The sequence below is a fragment of the Suricata suricatta genome, chromosome 1 (genome assembly GCF_006229205.1).
Source record: "Suricata suricatta isolate VVHF042 chromosome 1, meerkat_22Aug2017_6uvM2_HiC, whole genome shotgun sequence".
NCBI lineage: Eukaryota > Metazoa > Chordata > Mammalia > Carnivora > Herpestidae > Suricata > Suricata suricatta.
In genome coordinates, this window is record NC_043700.1 from 188215445 (window position 1) to 188239531 (window position 24087).

The window sequence follows — 24087 nt, forward strand, 5'->3', positions numbered from 1 at the left end:
AAGAGGATCCACAGCTGGGAAATTGTGGCTCAGAAATGCTGGTAGATAAAGGGCTTTGAGGCTGCCCTTCTGGGACTGAGAGAAAAGGGTCACCCTCCTGGGAAGGAAAGCAGGAGTTTGCCTGAGGCAGCTCCTGTGATGAGCAAATCCATTCCAGGAGGCTTGACAGGGAATTGAAATTAGATGCAGGGAAAGAGAAACAGGGAAGGCGGTTTCCTGCTACGTATTTTATGTGTGCGCATAACCCCGAGGCAGTGGCCAGGACAGCTAATAAACGAGGCACCATAAAAGGCTTTATCTTTGAGGAAAAGGAGATGTCACCAACGCCTGTCAGGTACAGTGTCAAAAATCTTATGACGGTCGGGCTGTGTGCCTGGCATCAAGTTGAGCCCTCCAAGACCGGTTTCCACGCCGGTGGGGAGGACAGACACACGACCATCTACCCGGAAATAGGAGTATCGTCACTGCTCTTGTAAGGGACAGTTTAGGAGCTGAACGCTCCAGAGGCTAGAGCTGTTATGCCCAAGATTTCAGTATCGTCCCCCAAAACCAGAGACCGCCAGGGAGACCGAGTCACGCATGCAAAAGCAAAGGGCTTTATTACGGGCTTAGGCTGGCCGGGCCTCAACTCCATCTCACAGACTTTACCAGCACAGTGGATCTGTGCTGAATGCCCCGGACATGGCGGGGTAGGGCTTTTAAGAGTTTTGGGAAGGGGGAGTTACAGGAAATGGTGACACGGGTACAGGGGTCCAATCAGTACAGCATAACCTCATTGGCAGTAACTTTAACCACACACATTGTCCAGAGTGTTCGTTACTTTTGGGGGGACCCAATCACAACATTTAGAGTGTTAACCAATTACAGAGTGGACCCAGGACCCTCACGCAGGGTGTGACCAACCTTAAGCATAAGTGATTATGCTCTCTAGGCCTGCCCGTAGGAGTGTTAAGGGTGTCAGCTGGCCCTCCCTGATTGCCACCTGGTGTTACAAGGGTGGTCCCTCCTGCCTTGGGCAATGTGTGCCCTTCTACTGTCTCATGATTCTGAGAAACCGACACCTAGGCCTCCAAGGTCAGAGGGAAACTTGAAGCCTGTCATGGAGTCAGTTTGATTCAGCCCTGCGTCCTTACAGAGCTACCCGGATGTGGCATACGCACGCCTAATGAACACGTGTGGGTGGGGGCAGAGGACTCCCCTCTCTGTCACGTTGATGGAATCTGGAAGGGTGGCCACCCAGTTGCTTTACGTGGTCCAGAGCTTCGATGGGGGTCAAATCAGATGACCCAGGTCCCCCCGGAAGTTAGGAAACCACGTGCAAAGCTGAACGACAAGTAAATTAATTTCTAACCGTGCAGAAGTCACTGGGTAGGAGAAATGAGTATAAACACATTAAAATAGATCCACAAATGAAGAGATAGGTCCTGATGCCAAATCAGTGTGTCGTCTTCATTTTTGAAACTTGCTCCATGACAGTTCGGTGAGAATGCCTCACAGACCCGGGTCATTGCTCAGGACACATGGACGTCCCTACAGTGTGCCCACACCAAAGGCAGCTCCAACTGGAGTGTCACGGGTGTGAGTTCTTAGCAGTCCCAGTGTAAGCGGGGACCCGGCCGCCACGCCCAGTACCGCGTAGGATTCCTAAAATCACCTTGTAAATGCTTAACTATTATATACACTATTACATAAACGTGACTATTATATATAAACAATTATACATAAAATATACATATTATATAAACTATTATGTAAACATAACTTATATATAAACAATTATGTATAAAATATATGTATTATATAAACTATTATATAAATGTATTATATATAAACAATTATCTATAAAATACATATATAAACTATTATATAAATGTAACTATTATATGTAAGCAATTATATATAAAATATATATTATATAAACTATTATGTAAATGTAACCATTATATATAAGCAATTATATATTATATATAATATATAAACTATTATATAAACAAACTATTATATATAAACAATGATATATAAAATATATATTATAAACTTATATAAATTAAACTATTATATACAAAAATATGTATATTATATTAACTATTATATAAACTAAACTATTATATATAAACAATTATATATGACATTTATATATTACATAAACTATTATATGAAAACTGCACGGATGACCTGTTTGGGGAGGTGTGGGCTCGGTGAAGGGACTCAGTAGAAAAGATGTGGGTGCCTGAGCAAGTGCAGGTGGGAGAATCTTCATTGAAATTAATTTCTCCCTAAGAAGAGAAATTAAATGCAGAGACATAAGATTGTGTCAGGTAACACTGAGCTTTGAGGCTCCATAAGCCACTGGGAGACTTGAGATTTTTTGCTCCCACTCTCACCGCCGAGAACCGATACTCACCCTGCTGACAGTGCATAATGTAGATAGAGACAGGGTTTCATGAAGTCCTTTTGAGGAGGGCGCTCGTCCCTGGGAGCACAAGGAAGAGTACGAAGTGTCCCAACCAGGAGCTGGAGCCCAGGATTAGAGGCACTTTCAGGTAAAGAAGAACAGGATGTAATGAACTATGATGGGGGGTGGGGTGGATAGAAAGTTGAAGCTCAGAGAGGTTGAGTGCTTTCCCAAAAGTCACACAGCTGATGAGCCAAGATTCCAGTTCAAGGCTGTGTGACTCCAGAGCCTGAGTTCTTAAGACCTTCGAGAGGCCGCCACCTGTCGGGAAGCAAGAATTCCTGTCCCCTTCAAGGTCCTTCTAGCTAGAGTAAGAATCAAGTAAACATGAGACAGAGAAAATCAAATTTAATAGCATAAGTATGAGAGATCCTCACAGAAATGGAAATTCCAAAAACAGGCAAAATGAGAGAACAAATAAGCCCCAAACCTAGGCAACTGAACAGTGACCCTGGTCTAGAGGCTGACACGGTAGGTTTGCTGGGCCGGCCCAGGCTGTGCTGATCGCCACTCATGTCCGCGTTTGGCTGGCAGGTTGGCTGGATGCCAGCTAGTCCAGGCAGCCTCGACCACTGGTCTGTCATTGAGAAGGATGACGCGGCCACATGTCTGTCCCCATCCAGCAGACTAGCCTGGGCTCGCTCACACGATGGAAGCAAAGCTACAAAACAAGAAGTGTGCCTGTCCTGAGGCCCAGGCTTAGAACTCAGGGTCACTTTTGAATAAAACAAGTAACACGGGACAGCCCAGCACCAGGAGGTGGAGAGAGAGACTTTGCCTCTCATGGGAGAGGCTGCAAAGAACTGGGACTATTTTACGGTCTCTCTGGAAGTTGTGAACATAGAATAGGCAACAGATGACAATTACGGTCTCTTGTTTTAGAGAGAAATATATACATTTCGTTCATTCACCCATTTCACAAACCGTTCTTGAGTGCATACTTTATTTTATTTAACATTTATTTATTTTTGAGAGGAAGAGACAGAGCATGAATGGAAGAGGGGCAGAAAGAGAGGGAGACACAGACTCGGAAGCAGGCTCCAGGCCCTGAGCTGTCAGCACAGAGCCTGATGCGGAGCTCGAGCCCACGAACCGCGAGATCATGACCTGAGCCGAAGTTGGATGCTTAACTGACTGAGCCACCCAGGCGCCCCTAGGGTGCATCCTTTGGAGCAGGCATCCTCCGTCTAGGCCTGAAGATACAGTGGTCACACCCACACACCCACCCATCCACCCACCCACACCCACACCCACAATCAGCCCTAGAGGAAGCTTATCATAAGTAAGGGAGGCCAGGATACTACCGGGAAGATACGGCACCGCAAACTGGGACACTCTGAGGAGTGTCTGGTAACAAGACAGGCTGCAATGGTGAAGACAGATTTCAGACTTTAGGGAAACGTCAAAGACCTGATCATTGAGAGGATCTCAGCGTACTAAGCTAACCTCCAATGCCCCTCCCCCCACCTACTGGCCACACAGGAAGCGAAACGATTTACCCAAAGTAAATTCATCAAAAGTCAGCACCTCGAAGGTCACATTGCTAAAAGCCAAACCATACAGAAAACCAATTTGCTGAATTTATCTTATGGCTTTATCTATCAGGAATGTACAGAATTCTGTAAAGGAAAGAGTGATTTTCAGCAGCGTGTATAGATTTCCATGTTGTTCTCCATTTTGTCTGCATAAGCAAATTTTGAAGAACTTTCCTCTGATTTCATTGGTTCTCTGTTGTTGCAGGAGAAGGTTGTGGGGTGAAGGGGGGCGGGAAGGCCCAGCTGAGTGGCATGAAGTGTGTTCTCATCCACAGTAAGGATACGGGTCTTCCCCCGTCTCCAAATCCCTTTGGTTTCAGAGATTCACGTAAAAAGTAACTGGATGTGGAGAGCAACACATTTATCTTACTTTCCTCTGTGTCCGGGTAACAGGAGTGTGGATAGCAAGGGTTCAGACAGCCAGGGCTCCCGCCTGTCCTGGAGACTTGCATCTCTTATTACTGTGTTCGTATTCACTAATGCATTTGGGTGACTTTGGGTGAATTGACCTTGAGCCAACCATGTGACCTTCATGAGTCATTTCTCTGAGCCCCAATCCCCAGCCGGTGCCCCCCAGATAACCCACAGGGACGATGTGGAGCTCAAGAGAGGCCATCTATGGATGCTTTGGAATCTCACTGCACCTTCACCAAAATCTGGAGTGATTTGGGCAAGGCCATGCTCCTCTGTGGGTCTCAGTTTCCCCACCAGTGAAAGGAAGGGCTGAGCCAGATCAGGAGTTCTCCTGGATGGCTCCCGTCAGACAGAACCCTGGTGCCCTGTCCAGGCCACTAGGCAGGCAACAGGAATAGCATTTTTTTAATGGTTAGTTACTTTTGAAAAGGAGGGAGAGACAGAGGGAGGGAGGGGGAGAGAGAGCACGAGCAGGGGAGGGGCAGACAGAGAAGCGGGCAGAGGATCCGAAGCAGGCTCTGTGCTGACTGCCCGATGGTGGGGGTGGGGCTCAAAATCATGAACTGCAAGATCATGACCTGAGCCCAAGTCAGGCGCCTGACTGAGCCACCCAGGCACCCCAGGAATGGCATTTTAACATGTTTTCTGGATGATGCCTAAGCAGCCAGCCCAGCGCAAACCACTCCCATCTGTGGAAGCTTCCAGACTTTGTGAGCAGCTCCGTGGCTGCCCAGAGACGCACACCAGCGAGCTAGCCAGAGCACTGCCATTGCCGTCTCCAGCACAGACGCTGAGGGTGAAGGTCAAAGTCACAGCAACATCAGTCACAGCGGCAGTGAGGGCAGTTGTGTGTCTAGCAGGCGATTCACGTTCTGTGCTGAGCGTCTCACTCAGGCCTCGGACCAGCCTCGCGGGGCAGACCTCCGCACTCCCAGTGCACACAGGGAAGGTGACCTGCAGAGGCTCTGCAGTCAGAGCTCCCAGGTGGCCACCTGCTCCGGAAGTCAGCGACAGTACAACATTTCTGCTCCTAGTACTGTAGTGGGGCAAACAGCGTACCCCCAAGATTCACGTCTACTCGGAGCCTCAGAATGTGACCTTATTTATTGTTTACTTTATTTTTTAAGTTTATTTACTTATTTAGAGAGAGAGAGGAGAGAGAGAGAGAGCGCGCGTGAGCGAGCACACCTGCAGGGGAGGGGCAGAGAGACAGGGAGAGAGGGAATCCCAAGCAGGCTCTGTACCATCAGCGTGGAGTCCGTTGCAGGGCTTGAACCCACGAACTGTGAGATCGTGACCTGAGCTGAAACCAAGAGTCAGACACTTAACCAACTGAGCCACCCAAGCACCCCAAAATGTGACCTTTGTTTAAAAATAGGTATTTTTAGAGATGCCTGGGTGGCTCAGTTGGTTGAGCATCCGACTTCAGCTCAAGTCCTGATCTTGCAGTCCGTGAGTTCGAGCCCCGAGTCAGGCCCTGTGCTGACGGCTCAGAGCCTGGAGCCTGCTTGGGATTCTGTGTCTCCCTCTCTCTCTCTGCCCCATCCCTGCTCACACTTCATCTCTCTCCCTCAAAAATAAATAAACTTAAAAAAAATTTTTAAATAGGTCTTTGTAGATGGATTAGTTAAGGACCTCAAGATGGAATCATCTTGGATTTACAGTGAGCCTGAAATCTGATGACGGGTGTCCTCAGAAGATGAGCAGAGTCACAGGGAGGGAGGAGGTGATATGATCACAAAGGCACAGACTCGAATGACGCGGGGAACACCGGGGACTGCCAGCAATGCCAAAGCTATGAGAGCCGCAGGACAGTCCCCCCTCGGGGCCTCCGGGGGACGCTAACCTGCCCTGCACCCTGACTCCAGCTCTGGCCTCCAGAACGGGAGAGAAGACATTTCTGGGGCTCTGAGCCACCACGTCTGCGGTGACCTGTTTCAGCAGCCTTAGGAAGCTAGCACAGCGCAAAGTTGGAGGAAAATATTTTGGCCCCCAGGCGGCCGTAGGGGCGGGGCCGGGGGCTTGGGAATGAGTCTTTCATCATCTCATCGACCACTTATTGCAAGCAGATGGATGGCCGGCTGGCTGCTCGCCAGGCGTGGGTTCCACTTATCCAAGAAGACCAGGGGGACCTCTTAAAATTGATACCGGCTTCCTGAAGTCGGGCACCTGTTCAGTGCTCGGTCCTTGGCCTCGTGTTCCCTGGTGCTCACAGCACCCTGCAGAGGAGACCCCCTGTCCCCCACGAGGGCACCCCTACTCCAGAGAGCCTGCCTCACCCACATCACCCAGCACGCAGGAGGCCCGGCAGGACTTGACCCCCTGGATTTCGGGCTCTGAGGTCACATCTTTCTTTCCAGCTGTTCGCCTTCCCAACAACCCCCACCCCCGCCTCATTTTCCCAGAGCTTAGTTTCCCTACTTATCTCCTTCCCGCAGTCTCAGGCAGAGTTAATTAGCAAGCTTATCTCCTGGAACGTGAATATGAAAATAGGATTTTCTGCCAGACCTCCTCCAAGGAAGGACCCTCCCTCCGGAGCCATCCACAAGCAAATGCCAATCCTGAGAAAGAACGGCGCCTCCAGGGTTTCATTGCACAAGCCCCGGTTTTCACCAGAAAGGTGAACCGTTCTGGCTCCGCAGTTCCTGACATGACAGATGCCCAGCTTCTAGGTCCTTCTGTGGTGCCTGCCAGCAGCCGCCTTCCTCCTAGCTGGCCCTTGAGCAGCCCCCGCAAACCTGGTACAGGAACCTGGCCCTCGACTGAATCTCGCGCCCGCTGGGGTGAGGATCCCGTTCCCACGTCCCCTCCTTTAACAAGAGACTTGAGTCCGTTAAGACAGAAAGTGAGGCGCCGGCATGTGTGTCTGAAGTGCGTGTGGACGCAGAGTCCGTGGGCCGGGGCTGGAGTGGGGGCGAGGACAGCCCTTTATCTCTTCTCTCACAGTTGTAACGGCCAGACTCTCGTCGAGGCCGAGGGAATTGGTATTCACCTTACTTAAACTTGCATGTTCCCCATTGAGATACAATTACCTGATCACGATTCACTTCTCCAGGCATCAGAAACAAGCTGCCAAAATGGAAAAGTGGCCCTACTGTGTGCACACTGTCCATCATCTTTCTGCTGCTCTGAAGGAGGGCAAGATTCATGCTGATAAAAGTACTTGAAGGATTTCTGCTCAGCACATATTTGGGGCAGGATGGCCAGCATTCAGAGGGGATGTTAGGCACCAAAAAGTTGACTCTTTTTTTTTTTTAACATTTATTCATTTTTGAGAGACAGAAAGAGACAGAGCATGAGCAGGGGAGGGACAGAGAGAGAGGGAGACAGAATCCGAAGCAGCTCCAGGCTGTGAGCTGTCAGCACGGAGCCCGACGCGGGGCTTGAACTCACACACCACAAGATCATGACCTGAGTGAAATCGGATGCTTAACCGACTGAGCCCCCCAGGCACCCCACCAAAAAGTTGACTCTTAAGGAGCAAAAAGTGATGTTTCCCAGGAAGGCAACAGGAAGTGTGGAAGGACCTTGGCTCAGAGCCCCTCTGTCGGTTTGACTCCCCGCACAACTGCCAGGGTGGCCTTGACCTCTTACCCTCTCTTATATCACTTCCTCCACGTGTAAAATGGGCCACGGGTGCCCTGAGGAGGGAACGGGTCAATGTACACGAAGCAAGTGTAGATGTGGCCCATGTGCAGACCACTAAAGGGAAGATCTTCTGGCAGAGGGAATAACCAAGGCAGGAATCCGGCCTGTTCTAGAACAGTGCTGCCCAACAGAAAGAGAATTCAAGGCTCTTGGGTTGCTCAGTCGGCTGACTGTCCGACTTCGGCTCAGGTCACGATCTCACGGTTCATGAGTTTGAGCCCCACATTGGGCTCTGTGCTGACAGCTCAGAGCCTGGAGCCTGCTTCGGATTCTGTGTCTCCCTCTCTCTCTGACCCTTCCCCACTTGCACTCTGTGTGTCTCTCTCACTCTTAAAAATAAATGAATGTTAATTTTTTTTCTTTGGAGAAAGAGAATTCAAGCCACAATATAAATGTTTCTGGGAGCCACATTAAAAGAGTGAAAAAGAAAGAGGTACGATTACTGCTGAGAAGATATCATACTCAACCCCGTACGTGGTCGGCGGCATTAGCTCAGCACGGAGTCCTAGAGCGTGTGTCCACGGGTGTTCTAAATCTCTTCTCTTTATCCTCAGTCTCGGGAATTGGCGGGTGCTTTATGCTTAGCACCACCTCTCAGTTCAGACTGGCTGTGTGTCCAGCTCTCAACCACCACGCGAGGTGAGGGCTACTGTATTCAGCACAGTTCTGGAAAGAGCGACATGTATGTGGCTGGGGGGGCACGAATGGGGGGAGGGGAGGGAGGGAGGAGGAAGGAACTGGAAGGCACCTGTAGGCTAGCTATTGGATCCCAGTGCAGGAGAAAGTGCGGAGAGTCTGACCAGAGGGCTAACGGAACGTGATTTCTGTTTCAAATGCTGACCTTGGCTGCTGTGTGGGTAGCAGACTGCGGAGATGCGCCCCCGATGCCCTCGGAGAGCTGCTCCGAGGCGAGTCTTTCAACAGTAATAGCAGTGGCGGTGGCGGTGGTAGTAGTTGTAGAAATTGTAAGACGATAATAACAGGCAACTACTTTCACATCCATCACCCTGTTAGAGCAATGCACCCATTTTATAGATAGGAAAACTGAGAGCCCAAGACTAAGTAACTGAGCCCCATATCACAGTATCTGACAAAGGACTAGGCCACCGACCCTTCCCACCCTCCGGAAATGGCTGGCTAGAGGGAGAGGGGTCCCGGGCCTCGGCCCCGCCTCGGGTCTGCACTACATCCTTTCATTCAGGAGCCTTATGCTCTGAAATACCGAGTTTGCCTAGATGGCGCAGCACGGGCCATGGGGCCAGATTCCTGCAAACCCGCGTCCCTGTGGGCATCGCGGGCCCCCCATCAATCTGGGGGTGGCGGACCTTTAAACCCCGCCAAACACGGAACCAGCTCCTGCTCCTTCCCTTCTCTTATGTCCTGTACAGAGAGCAGGAAACTCACTGGTGCCCGTGGCGTGAGAGAGAGGCACCAGCCACCCCCTCGCTCCTTGTGACCCTTCGCCTCCCTGGGCCGCCTGGGCCCGGCCCCAGAATGAGAGTCCCAGCCCCCCTTGTAGTGACAGTCACACTGCCTGGCGCACAGAGGGTGCTGGGTGAGCTTTAATTTCCTTTCCTGCCTACACCCCCTTTATTAAGCCATTTTTGAATGTATTCTATAACCATACAAATCATAAATTCAGAGTTCTAGAGAGAAATGGTAAGTGATCTGATAGAAATCTGGGTTTTCACAAGTCCTCCGAGATGATGAACGTGTGGTAATTTAATGAAGCCGCTACGTGCCGGTCTGGAGAAATGTCTAGAACGGGATTCCTCGGCCTCAGCGCGGCTGCCGCTGGGGCTGCAAGATCCACTGTGGTGCAGGTCGTCCTGGCCGCGGCCCTGGCCTCTGCTCCCAGCTTCCAGTGGCGTCTCCCTTTAGTTGTGACACCGAAAAATGTCTCCAGACGCAGCCACATGTCCCCTGGGGAGTCGCTGTCATAAGCTGGTGTTTGGAGTAAACACAGGCTCAAGACTCAGACCAGCCAGGCTCTTCCCCCTGATCTGGGGCAAGTCCGCTGTGCGTGTGCGTGTGTGCGTGTGTTCACGTGTGTCTGGGTGTGTCCCCACTTCTCTGCTTCTCTCCTTATATCAAAATCATGGCCTTGTATTGAGTGTCCACTGTGTATCATGCATTAACTCCGGTGGTTCCCACCCAAAGCCTGTGTGATTATTACCCATTTTACAGACGAAGATACTGAGGCACACAGAGAGAAGGTGCGCACACGGCCAGCATCAGGCCGGCTTGTTTTCAGGTCTGAGCAGGTCAGCTGCATGCCCTGTGCTCTCCTTAATGCTGCTCTGCACCTGTGAAATGACCTACCTAGCACACCTAGACCTGGCCAGGCATGCAGTAAGTGCTCAGTAAACACTAGTTCCCCTCCTCAAAAATAGAGCTCAATCAAGAGGATTCTTAGGGTCATGGCACCTGGGTGGCTCAGTCGGTTGAGCGTCTGACTTAGGCTCAGGTCATGATCTCACAGTTTGTGGGTTCGAGCTCTGTAAACTATGCTAACAGCACGGAGCCCGCTTCAGATCCTTTGTCCGCCTTTTTCCGCACCTCCCCCACTGGTGCGCACGCTCTCTCTCTCTCTCTCTCTCTCTCTCTCTTTCTCTCAAAAATAAATAGTTTTAGGGGCAGTGGTTCAATCAGTTAAGCATCCAACTATGGCTCAGGTCATGATCTCATGGTTTGTGAGTATGAGCCCCACGTCAGGCTCTGTGTTGACAGCTCAGACCCTGGAGCTGCTTCAGATCTCTTTTCCCATTTTTTTATTAATAGTTTATTGCCAAGTTGGTTTCCACATAACACCCAGTGCTCTTCCCCACAAGCGCCCCTCTCCATGACCATCACCCCCCTTCCCCTTCCCACCTCCCTCTTCAGCCCTCAGTTTGTTCTCAGCTGAATTCAAATTCTTTATCTCACTCTCTCTCTCTGCCCTCCCCTGCTCACACTCTGTATCTCTCTCTCTCAAAAATAAATATTTAAATATTTTTTAAATAACAGAAGATTCTTAGGGTCTCACCTTCCACGCTTGCGTCTCAAAGTGATCTTCTCTTGTGCTAGGATATCACACCCGGAGGGGATTGAGCCCGTAAGTGGGGGTGGGGGGGCACTAAAACAGCATGGGCAGGGCGGGGCGGGGCGGGGGGAGGGGATGAATCACATGCTCACAAGAGGCAGGAGCACCTTGTCTGTATGTGTGGAGCGTCCTATTGCTGTTGTGACGAATGATCACAAACTTAGTGGCTTAACTCAGCTCACATATTATCCTACAGTTCTGAGCACAAATATCTAAATGTATCATCGGAGCTACGTTCTTTCCCGACATTCCGAGAAGAATTCATTCCCTGGCTTCTCCAGCTTCTAGAACCTTCTCCACTGCTTCCTGCATGCCTCCCTGCCCCCATCTTTAAGCTTCTGTTTCTGGAGCAACTCCTCTTTTTCAGACTTGGACCTTCCTGCCTCTGCCTTTTGAGGATCCTTAATTTTTTTTTACATTTTATTTATTTTTGAGAGACAGAAAGAGACAAAGCATGAACAGGGGAGGGGTAAAGAGAGAAAGAGACACAGAATCCGAAGCAGGCTCCAGGCTCTGAGCTGTCAGCACAGAACCCGATGTGAGGCTCAATGTGAGATCATGACCTGAGCTGAAGCCGGACGCTCAACCGACTGAGCCACCCAGGCGCCCCCCTTTGGAGGATCCTTAAAAGGATCACCCACCTGGGTAATCCAGGATCTTTCCCATTCCCAATCCTTCATTTGGCCCCATTTGCAAAGCCGCTTTGCCCTGTAAGGTGACACGTGCACAGGGCCTGGGGGTTGGGACCTGGGTCCTCTGGAGGGGATTATTCTTCTGTGGCATCCTTCACGCACTAAGTTTGCATGAGGGGAAATAAAAGCCGAGAACATAAAATGCCATGTCCTCTATTTTATGCCCCGCGTGGGCAGCTCGATGCAGTTGAGACCCTCCGGGCTTCATGCTCACCCAGCCTCGGGGCTGACGGCTGGGGAGGTCCCCCCTTTGCACCTGTGTGACCTTGGGTGCAATCTGAGCCGCCTCCTCTCTAACAGGATGATGCACACCTTGCCGACGGCCAGGAGCTAAAAAAAAAAAAAAAAAAAACTGTGTTAAGTGGCTAATCTGGTCCCAGGGAAGCAGTGGAGAAATAGGGGCTGTTGTAAGCATTCCCTTCGCGGCAGTCTCGCTGTGGACCGGCCGATCGGCAGAAGCCTGGCTTTGGGCGGGTCCCCTGGGACTCTGCGATTCCAGAAGCCACACTTGGAGGACACGAAAAACTTCCCTTTGGCGGGAGAGCTGGTTCTGAGAGAAGATTGCACCTCATGTTGGAGGCTGTTTTCCTAAGGCAGTGGCAGCTTCTAATCGAAGTCTCTCCAGTCGCTGAATCTCATTTATCAGACCTTGTCAGTGCACTGCCTTGCCCCTGGGGTTCTCCCTCTGTGCGCCCAACTTCTTTATTTAAATAAAATATGGAGGAAAATATGAAATCAAGCTTGTTAGAATTATGCTGAAAAGGGCCCACAGGGGCTCTCTTTATGAGGAAAATAATACACATTTTAGTGCATGGATTTTCTCTGTGTTGGCTATTTACAGGATTTTTTTTTTTTTTTTTGCTCTTTCACTTATTCTCAGTTACATCCCAAATTAATTCATTCAACAAAAGATTTTGAACACCTGCTAGACACCAGGTACTGCGCTCTGTACTGAGGTTGCGGAAATAGAGTCAAAGACATTTTCTTTTCACCTGGAGTTCATACTCTAATTAAGAAGACAGATGCTCACACTGATAATTATAGATCAACCCGGGAAATGCAAATTTAGTGAGATTGACTGTCAAGCCTAAAAGGAGGCATTGGGAAGATAAGGTGGATTAGGTAAGTGCATGCCTTAGTTTAAAAGGATTTACCGGGGCGCCTGGGTGGCTCAGTCTGTTAAGCATTCAACTTCCGGCTCAGGTCATGATCTCATAGTTCGTGAGTTCAAGCCCTGAGTCAGGCTCCGCACTGACCGTATGGAACCTGCTTTGCATTCTGTCTCCCTCTCTCTCTGCTCCTCCCATGCTCTCTCTCTCAAACAAATAAATAAAGAAAGATTTTAAAAAAGTATTTGCCACTTCTTATGTTGATCCAGGCGCCAGGAAATGACATGGGGATGTGGTCATTTTGAACCTTATATCTCACTGAGGTGGGGGAGAGGGCTGTTTCAGACCCTTAGCTGCCTCACCACCAATGCATATTTATAGAGCCCTGACCAGTGAACTAATAAATACTTTAAAATTAGTGAAAAATTCTAAGAAGGAATAAATCGAGCAAGGGGCTAGAGGCATGGAAGGAATGGCAGCTTTACTGAGGGTGAACAGGAAGGTCCTCTGTGAGAAGCTAGCACTTGGAGGTAAGACTTGGATGCTAAGAAGGAAGCAGCCCTCTGAGGATGTAGGATGTGCAAAGGTCCTGAGGCAGGAACTTGCTTGAAAGGGTCAAAGGAAAGCTGGAGTATTGTTAGCAAGAGGAGTTAGAGGGCTAGCAGGGGCCCAGTGACGGAGGGTCTCACTGATGTGCCAAGAGGTTGGGACTTTTTTTCTTTTCTCTTTTCTTTTTTTATTTAAGAAAATACGGTATCATATTAGTTTCAAGTGCACAATATAATGACTCAACAATTCTCTCCTTTACTCGGTGCTCCTCGAGATAAGTGTCCTCTTAGTCCCCTTCACCTGTTTCACCCGTCCCTCCCCTCCCCGGCCCTCTGGCAGCCACCAGCTTGTTCTCTGTGTTTGAAGGCCTGTCTATTAGACGTGCTATACATGTCTCTTTATTTTGTCCATTTGTTTTGTTTCTTAAGATCCAGATATGAGGGGAATCACACGGTGTTTGTCTTCCTTTGACTAATTTTGCTGAGCGTTATACTCTCTGCCTCCATCCATGTTATTGCAAATGGCGAGATATCATTCTTTTTATGGCTGAGTAATATTCCATCGCTAGACACCACATCTTCTTTATCCACTTCGCTATCCGAGGACACGTGAGCTGCTTCTCCATCGTGACTGTTGTAAATAATGCTGCAAAGCAGAGGTGTGCGTATCTTTTTGAATTTGTGTCTCGTTTTCTCTGAGTAATTGCCCAGTAGTGCACTTAGCGGCTCACAGGCAGTTCTGTTTTTAATCTTCTGAGGACCCTCCATACTGTTTTCCACAGTGGCTGCCCCAGTTCACATCCCACCGGCAGTGCGCCAGGACTCCGTCTTCTCCACCCCCTCACCCACACTTGTCACATCTTGTGTTCTTGAGAGCAGTCGATCTGACCAGTGTGAGGCGGTCTCTCATTGTGGTTTCCATTCGCATTTCCTTGACGATGAGTGATGTTGAGCATCTTTTCATGTGTTGGTTGGCCATCCGTAGGTCTCCTTTGGAATAAAAAAATCTATTCAGGTCCTCTGTCCATTTTAAATAGATTGTTTTTTTTTGGTGTTGAATTGTAGAAGTCATTTCTATATTTTGGATATTAACTCCTTACCAGATATATCATTGCAAATATATTCTCCCATTCAGTAGACTGCCTTTTTGTTTTGTTGATGGTTTTCTTCGCTGCATAAAATCAGTTTTTTGTTTTTTATTGTTGTTGTTGTTGTTTCTTTTTTTTTTTTTTTGGTCTAGTCCCAGTAGTTAAATTTTGCTTTTGTTTCCCTTGCCAGAGGAGACATGATTAGAAAAATGTTTCTATAGCCGATGTCAGAGAAACTACCGCCCGTGTTCCGCTCTAGGAATTGTATGGTTTCGGGGCTCCCATTTAGATCCTGGGAGCTGCAGGATGCTCGAACCTTCCAGTGTGCCTCGCAGCCTCGGAGAAGATCCAGGAGGGGACCTCGCTTCTCCATGAGGCCTGAGCTAGGGCTTCAGAGATGATCAGACTCAGATTTGAGCTCCTTACTTCTCAAAGGAGTGAGTTCCCCATCACTTGAGGTGTACAAGGAAGCTTATTGACAGGCTTTCATGGGAAGGAGCCAGGCTGGCCTGGAGTCCAGCCCCAGCTGGAAAGGCGTGGCCTGAGAAGCGACAACATGAATGAGGGGCCTGAGGCCTGTTCCGAGCCAGTCCTGCCCCTGCAACACCGAGTTTAGTTCCTCTTTGTACGTTGGCTCCGTCACCTGCTCGTTTCTAGATACTCCCCTTCGTTCCTGTGATGGGTCATGTGATTCCCCTCACTGCACACACCCTCCCTACGCACCTTGTCTGGGCCTCTTCCGTTATGGCTCCCTGATCCACGGCAATGACGGGGCGTCCCTCGGTGTGCAGGGGCCGTGCGCACACAGAGGAAGGTGCCAGCAGCCTGGCAGGCAGGGGACAGGTGGTGCCGTTTTCCAGGCAGACAGGGGTGGGAGGAGGGGGAGGAAGCTGCCCACGGAGGCGACCACCAGGCTCGGGCCAGGCTCGGGCACAGCCGCAGGTCCGCCTCTGCTTCTCCTCTGTCCCAGCCGCGTTGGCCCTTTCTCAAAGAGGCTGCAACTTTGGGCGGAGCGAGGGACCCAGGCCGTGGGAAAGGAGCTGTAGCTGGCAGCAGGTTTCCGCGCCCCCACCCCCAGGAGCTGGGCTGAGCGCCAGGCAGGTCTGAGGAAGACACCTGGAAGAGAAAGATCGGTCCCCTCTCTGCTCAGAGAGACTCCCGAGAGAAGTCAGATGGAGTCGCAGGCCCGATGATGAGGTCGCTCGCGCACACAGTGCGTAAACTGGGCCACATTTTCCAGCGTGGCTGGGTCCCCTGTTTGCAGCAGGCGAATGTGCTCCCCCTTCCCCAGCCTCAGAGTGACCCGACCCGACAGGAAGGCCAGGCGTCAGATCCTCTCTGCTGTGTGTCAGGAAGTCACCTCACCTCTCCGTGTCTCGGCGTCCTGTCTGTAAACTGGGGACAATATCACCTTCCTAGAAAGAGTCTCAGGCAGGTTAGAACTAATCACCGAAACTGCATGCACACCACGCTGTCAGTCCCAGCACAGGTGGCTGTGATGTCATTTAAGATGCCCACCTTGCCTGGCGACCTCAGGGAAAGTCCAGTAGATCTGGGTCAAATCCCATGCCCCCCCACCCCTGCCCCCTGCCTGCTGTGGAAACTTGGCTGAGAGCTTTTACCGTGGGCCTCGGTCCTCTCTTCACTAGTTTGCTCAGATTATGCCTGATGTCCAAGGTGATTCTCAGGGGCCCCACTCACTCCGACAATGTCTGGGTTTGGAAAGCAAATGAGGGTGCTGGGTGGCTCAGTCGGTTGAGTCGGTTCAGCTCAGGTCATGATCTCACAGTCTGTGGGTTCAAGCCCCACATCAGGCTCTGTGCTGACAGCTAGCTCAGAGCCTGGAGCCTGCTTCAGGTTCTGTGTCTCCCTCTTTCTCTCTGACTGTCCCCTGCTCAAGCTCTGTGTCTCTCTCTCTCAAAAATAAATAAATGTTAAAAAAAAAAAAAGAAAGAAAAAAAGAAAAGAAAAAAGAAAAGCAAATCACGTGTTCTCCCCCACTCATCAGTAAGGCAAGCATGACAGCACATCCTCGGGGGCTTCTAGAAGGGTGAACCAGGAAAAGGCAAAGGAGAGCTCAGGATAAGCCTGCAAGTGCCCAGCCAGCCCCCCACCCACCGTAGCCCAGCGCCCCCGTCACATTCCTGGAGGCGGCAGCCCCAGCCGCATGGCCGAAAAGGAGAAGCAGCTGAAATTCGAACATGCAGCAAAAGTTGTTGGGAACCTTCTTTCCTCCCGATCTCAGCACCACTAGCATATGGAGCTGCCCAGGAAAACCACCTCCTGCCCACTGAAGGCCCCCGAGTCCCCTCGCACAGCCCTGTGCTTTGCGGTCTCCTCTTCTCCTGCCCGGTTGTCCCCTCAACGGGTCAGCTCAGCCTCTCGGCCGTATGTACAACTCGACATGCCCCCTTTCCCCCATCTACGCAGTCAGCCCTTTTAAGCAATCAGGAAATGATCAGGTTGAGATCCCTCTGGGTGGAGCCGTCAGCCCTGAGGCTTTCTGAGACCCCACGTCCTGTTTCTAAGACAAGGACAAGGTGCCACCCCAGAGGCCGCGGGAGTCTCGGTTATAAATCAGTGGGAGTTCAGAAAAGGGCAGGCTGGCGTCCCAGGGAACCACAGGACTTCGAGAAACTCAGATGGGTTTCTCCAGAAAGAGACCTTCACACAAGGACTCCAGGAAAGTGGCTTATTTGGGGGATGATCCCAGGAGGGAAGCAGACCCGTACGGTGGGGAGGGAGAGGCAGATGAAGGAAGGGACTTTACAGACGAAGTCGCTTCCATGGGTGGGCAGAGCAGGATCCAGCGAAGAACTCCGAACAACTGCAGGAAGGATGCACCTCAGGGCCACCCCGACCCCCAGGAAGTGCCAACACCAAGTCCCTGCAGTCAGTCCCGGGGAAGGAAGAGCTGTCAGCTCTCCAGCCCCCAGGCTCGGCTCATGGAGAGGCAGACAGAGCCCTTGGCTGGGGGTGCGGGCAGGCAGGAGGACGTGGGGCCAGCACTGAGACGCAGAAAGCAGATGCGATAGGGGAGGACCGCCACCTGCATCTGCATGGGCATTCTGGGGGCTTCAGCCAGAAGACGCCACCCACCGTGGGATTTTAGACACCGCATAGCCCAGGCGCCGTGGCCTCCTTAGGGCTGTAGACCCAGTGGAACTCAGTAACTTGTGTCCACCGAAAGAATGACCAAACCAATCCATCCCACAGCTGGGAAAACCAAGACCCAGGCTGATGGTGGGCATGTCTCCAGTTCCAGGTGTCCTCAGGTCCTGGACGTTAATCCAGGCTGCCTTACACCTGCAGCGCCCATACCAAAACCCCCACGCCCGTCCATTTCGACACCCCCCTAGAGCCCACACAAACAAGGAAGAACCTTAAAGCATGCCCAGGAGAATGCATCACCAAGCCCTCTGACCTCTGTCTTCCTCAGAACATAAACTCCGGACCACACCCAGGGACGGATCATTGGAGTGTGGTTAACCCACCCACCAGGACGCCTCAACGTGGGTGTGTCCTGATAGACTTTACTTGTGTTTTCTGACCTGCTCCTTAGCTGCCCTCACGCATTAGGAGGTGGCAGCGCCTCATTTTTAAAGAGAATTAGCAGAGTCAGTTTGGCTTTATGTGGCCCATTTGCTCCCAACTCTCTTCAGAACCATCCTCTACCCCAGAAACTCCACGTGGATGTTCAGACCTCAGACATTGACTTAAAAGCTCGGATTACAGAAACTCCACTGGAACAAAGTCTCTGTCGAAGCGTGCTAATTGGAAGCCAAGAGGGGACTCATTTTATGTTTCAGTGGCACGAGGTGACATGAAGGAATTTAACCAAGTCCCGTGACTGATCTCATGCAAACACAAGGTAGAATCACAGAGGGAGGCTGCTAATGAGACGGAGAGGCCCCAAGGCCTTCATCACAAACAGTTTCCCAGCTTTTTCTCACCTTCTGAATGACTGTCACCTAACCAGTGTCCCTGTCCACCTCCGCTCTCCCTCTGCAACCCCGGCTTCACTCTGCGCCGGGAACCACTTTGCAGAACACAGTCTGATGTGCCTCCCTCCGCTAAAACCTCCCGCCCACAAACTCCAGGGGTCCTGCAGACACCTGGGATGCACCCAGCTCTGCAGTGTCCTGGACTGGGGAGGCCTCTGCAGCTCCCAAGCAGGCACCCTCTAAACCACGCTTGCACTCTGCATCCCTCCGGTGCCTTGCCCACGTCATGAATTTCCACTCTCCTTTATAAGACTCATTTCACAGCCATTATTTCCTACTTATTCATCCACAAACGTCTATTAAGGGACACAATTTGCTATGGGGAAAGCACCCGTGAGCAAAAGAAACACACTACCTACCCCCAAAGAGCATGGTAAACAGGCAAAAAAAAAAAAATCAAAAGACCGTGAAGAATACCATTGATATGAGAAGGACCTCCTTCTTCTCTCTAACTAGACACGCACCAGAGTCTCCTTCCCCCTCCTGGAGAAGCCTCCCTTGAATTTCAATAGAAGAGTGCTCCATGCAGACGAGACCACAGGCTTGCTCAGGACCTTTGCTGGCTACCTGCCTGGGCAGGTAGTTAGGTAGGGAGGAAGGCAAGAAAGGGGCCATCGCTTATGTGTCACATACTGAGGGCCAAGGCCATGCCGAGTAAATTGCCCACATCCTGTGTGCCCCGAAGTCCCTCCACTGTGGGGGGCATTTCCGGCAGTGGGCACAGCCTGAGCGTGGCTGGAGCTAGGAACTGCCCTGAAGGACAGTGCACACAGCAGGCAGCCCAGTGGGGAGTCTGAGACACGGAGTCTCACTTCACGTCTCTGGCCTCCGTCTCCCCTCACGGAAGGCGGGAGGGGGCTGGACAGCGGAAGCCTGGTTTGGCAGCACCTCTGGATACAAAAGGATCAAACTGCTTTTGCTCCTTCGGTTCAGAGCAGTGACTCCTAGTGACTTGTAACTCTCTGTATCCAAGATCAACAACGTCTGTTGCCGTCTCCCTATGGAGTTGATGCCTCCCTTTCTAAAATTACTTAGAAATGCCTCCGTCCCACAGAGGGCAGATATTTCAAGAATCTGGCACGTGGGGAGTATTTGATCCATTAACTCTCGCTATTGCTGTAATTGCCCAGGAGAGATGTGGGCCAAGAGACAGTTAGCCTTGTGGTCGGTCTGGCTATTTTGACTCAGTGGATCCCAGATGCTAGAAGCCCCCAGAGGAGCTGGATTCGCTTCTTACTCACCACCGATGTTCCCAGCGTGGTGCCTGGCCCATGGATGATACTCAACTAGCATTCAAGTCCCTGTGTCACTGGAGGAAGGGTAGCTGTTCCAGTTGATATGGTAGAGCCTTTACGACACGCCAAACACAGTGCTTAAGCTCTCTCATTTAACCCCCAAAACAACGCTTAGAGGTAGGAGCTGTCCTCAAAGATGAGAACATTGAGAGCCATCCATGTGACTTGTCTGTGGTCACACGGGCTGTAAGTGAAGTGTTTATCTGACTCCAGAGCCAGTGCTCCTGGTCACCAGCGTGCCTGTCCCATCAAGGTGATAAGTGACTATGTGCCAAGCACGTGCTACGGTCGGCTTTACTGAGATTCTGAAGAGCTCATCAAGTGCCCAGATTATAGGGGGGGAAACTGAGACTTGCAGTCAAACCAAAGCCTCCCACTGTATTAGCTGTGGAGCCAGAGGTGCCGGCTGAGAGTCAGGATGGGACGAGCCACTGCAGGGGGGCTCCCGGGGTGCACCTGCCACACCTCCCGTCCTCCCCTGCCTGGGAAGCACACGCCTGAAGAGGTGGACGCCCCCTTTGAGGGCACACATCTGCCTTTTCCCCGTCTGGCTGAGCAGGCATCTGCCGCCTTCCGTGACTGCACACGGGAGAAGAATGAGGCCCAAACAAGTCAGCTGCAAGGGGACAGGAGCAGGGGACCCCAGCTCAGAGAGACTGTCACCCCCAACAACTCCGCATTCCCGTGTTTATTGGAGAAGCGATCATCAGTAAGTAAAAGACTTCAAGATTGTTCTCGTGTTTGGCAAGTGATCTCATGAGAAAAACAGAACTTGCTTAGGCTTGTACGTTATGGCTGATCAGGCATAATCAATGAGTGTCATCGGGTCAGGTGGTCTTTGAGCAAGCAGAGAAGCCAACGCAAAAGGAGCGAGCCGGGCAAAGTTCCTCCCTGAGCGGGCCGGGCCTTCCCAGCTGCTCGGCCCCCGTGTCGTAACTCAGCCGCTCTTCCAGAGCGCCATTACAATGTGTGTTTTTCTTAGAGCTGTATTAACCGTTTATTAATCATTATATAGGTTTGTACCCTGTTTTTCTCCAAGGCCACATTTTAAGTGTCACATCGTTCCAAGGGGCCATCACATTTCCCCCTGTCTATGTAGGAGCAGGAACGTTGATTTTGTGATTTCTTGACCCATTAATCATCTGAAGGATTTTCGCGCACATCTGAAGATTAAACATAGAAAGATTATAGCAACAAAAAGTATAATCATTCCTCATTTGTGAGGCCCAAACCCATTTGTTTCATCCAAGTAAAGGGATCTAAAGAAGATGTAACATTATCGCCTTGTTGAGCAAAGCCCATTCCCAGGGTCATCTGTAAAGATGCCTGTGTAATGCCCTGAAGAGTATCTTGCAGTTATCATATATCTAATGTTAAATAGTTACCATAATGATTAGTTAAATGGCGTCGGATCCTATCCCATGGAATTTCTGATTGGTTATAGGGATAAGGGGTGATGGATAAAGTCTGTAACATTCCAGCCACATAGAAGACAAAGTCTTAGCTTTATATTTTGAACTTGGTCCCCAACAGAATTCATGGCTAATTCTAAGTCAGAAACTCTTTCATTTAATTTTTGATCAATAATACTCTGTTCATCCCAAGGCTTGCTCGCATTTTCATGCCATTTTTGAACAAAATATGTGGTTTGTACCATTTAGTATAAGGCTGTAGCAGGATTCTCGTATAGAGAATCGGGACACGGAGACTTTTCTTTTCAACTTTATTCCAGCCGGCATCGCTCAGTTGGGTTCGTACCCAAAGAACTGAGCTCTGAACACCATGTGGCATGGTTTTTGATATATTTTTATGTCTTTGTCTCCCATATATGGTAACATACAAGCGTGCAGTCTGATCAAAATGGTCTCATGCTACAAGGTCGTGAGGGATGTTGTCACATACACAAACAGCAAGGTTGCCTTGAGATGGTTTTTTTTCTTTCCTTAGGGAGGGGACCCTACCACATTGCCCCCTTTGATGCTCGAGCCCCTCTGTTTAGGGTCAAAGAGCATCATCTTGGTTTAGAGATTTATATTTTTATAATGTCATCACATGAGTAGACATCTCTCTCTCTTTTTTTAATTATGGCCTCAATGAGACTGGAGGCAGACCGTACAACCAGGGGAGCTAAGCAGGGTAAGGTTAAGCCTCCTCCTAAAATTAGGAGGATAATTCCTATGAGGCTTTTGAATCCCCCAAGAGTTGAAAACCATCCTCTGAACAACTCCCTAGGGTTCCAGCCTTTCCAGGTCTGGATTGGGACGTGAGCCACCTTTGTCATGGATCTGTGATCTCCTCTATGACTTCTTCCTTATCATCTACCTGTCTGCAGCAGTTGCTCAAGTTAAAACTTTTACAAACACCTTTCTCAGAAGCAAACAGCTAATCGGAGGCCAAGCAATGTTGATAGGTGGCATCATACATTTTGGTTTGTTGCTTTGCTACTAAGTTAAGAACTCTGGCAGTTTCATTGGTTATAATTTTTACAGTTGCTCTCAGTCTAATTGTGTGGTTTAGCGCATGCAGGGGAGGGAGGCGGCCCCGATGCCCACCCTCTGCCTGGGTGGCAGGGCCATAATATTGGATTATATTCTCGGGAAGCCATTCATTATCTTTTTAATTGTTAATTGTAAGGCACGCTGCTTTTTTTTTTTTTGAGTCTCCCTGTCCCCATATGTTTAAATTTCCAAATTTTTTTTCTGGCAAGTGGGAGCAGGAGGAAAGACAGACAAATAGTTTCCAGCAAACATGACCTTGACCAGACTGAGGGAAGTTGGATATAGGTGTCCTTCCACACCTCCAGTACAGTCCACCCGGGACCTGCCATTTGATGGCTGTGTTGACATGGTCTCAGGCCTCTCGGAGATGAGAGAAGTGAGCCAAGGGGTGGGGATCTGGCTCAAGGTGGTCTGGGGCCCCCACCATTGGGTCTTGTGGGCAGTTGAGTTATAAAACCTTTGGCCCAGGCATGTTAAGTTTCCAACCGGGAAGGTGAACTTTTTCCCCAGCGGGCAAGACAGTTCTTCCCAATGATTTAGGTTTTGAGGAACCCAACTCCAATAGTAGGACCAGAGTATTTACTATAAAGTTTGTGGGGATCTAACTTTTTTAGTCTCTTATGACCATTGTTTTCCTATGTTGGTACCGATGAAGTATCTTATCCACAAAGGGAAGGTGAGTGTTAACAGAAGCCTCTCATCTCATTTCCAGCCAGCCAGGACGGCCTTGGCCAATCCTATGCAAAGACTAGAGGAAGAATCACAAGAATAATGAGAAACAATGCATGACAGTAAGCATCACAGTAAGAAAACATATAGAAAATAAGGGCAGTCTTTTGTTTCACCAGACCGTGGATTCCTCAGGCTTCTGTTGTGCGTAGATCAGTCAGCTTCCAGACTGACTCTCACAGGGCTGCTGTCTCCTGGAGTTTCTGGGCTGCAGACGGCCCCTTCTGTAGGGTCAGGTTGAAGAGCATTGATGGATCAGGAATGCACTCCTGGCTTTGAGATGCCGGCTTCACTCTGCTCTAGTGAATCTGGGGACCCACTTTGGCCACCTTTACTGCAGTAGGAGTGGGCAAAATGACAGTGAATGGGTCCCTCCAGAGAGGTTTTAGGGATTAGACATTTCACTCCTTTCTCCATGTTGCATCTTCTGGTTTAAAGGAGTGAACGTTTGTAGTCAGATTCACAGGTAATCCTTCTCTGACCCAGGGGTGAAATGTGGTTAGGGTAGAGCCCAGGGCCCCCATCTGTTGTTTTAAGGTTAGATTGTCTATCTCATTTAGATTCCCATCTTATGCCCCTGATGATGGGGGAGGGGGCACCCATAAAGGATTTGATCAAGGGAGAACCTCATCTGCTTCTTTAGCCTCCCACCTGCAGTGGCCTCCCTGCAGGGCCCTCGTCTCCCCCTGCCTCGTGTTACCCCTTCCCCTATTTATTTCCCCCCTGGAACACGGCCTGTAACTGCTGTGGGGACAGGGACGATGGCCGTCTGGCTTCTTCAGGCTGATAAGGGATGGGGTAGGGGACAGCAGTTACAGTCTCCCCAAGGGCCGGTCGAGTGGCCCACAGTGTGGCTTTCCAGGAAGAGGGGCAGGCAGGAGGCGGCATAAATGTTAGCAGACACACAGAGAGAAACACAAAGTAAACATTACACTGACCAACAAGATGGCATCTTAAGATAATGTCTGTAGTTCCCAAACCTGTCCAATA

The 24087-nt window shown here is 50.2% G+C and overlaps 1 protein-coding gene and 1 long non-coding RNA gene across 5 annotated transcripts in view; one reads left to right on the forward strand and one right to left on the reverse strand.

The window, feature by feature from the left end:
* Window positions 1-24087, forward strand: part of SLC2A9 (solute carrier family 2 member 9) — a 236485-nt gene that overhangs the window by 184067 nt on the left and 28331 nt on the right. The window lies entirely within an intron of this gene.
* Window positions 3056-11264, reverse strand: LOC115299338. Its single transcript, XR_003912138.1, has 3 exons — window positions 11227-11264; window positions 11078-11114; window positions 3056-3116 (listed from the first exon to the last, which is right to left on the reverse strand). It is a non-coding gene; the product is annotated as an uncharacterized LOC115299338 (long non-coding RNA).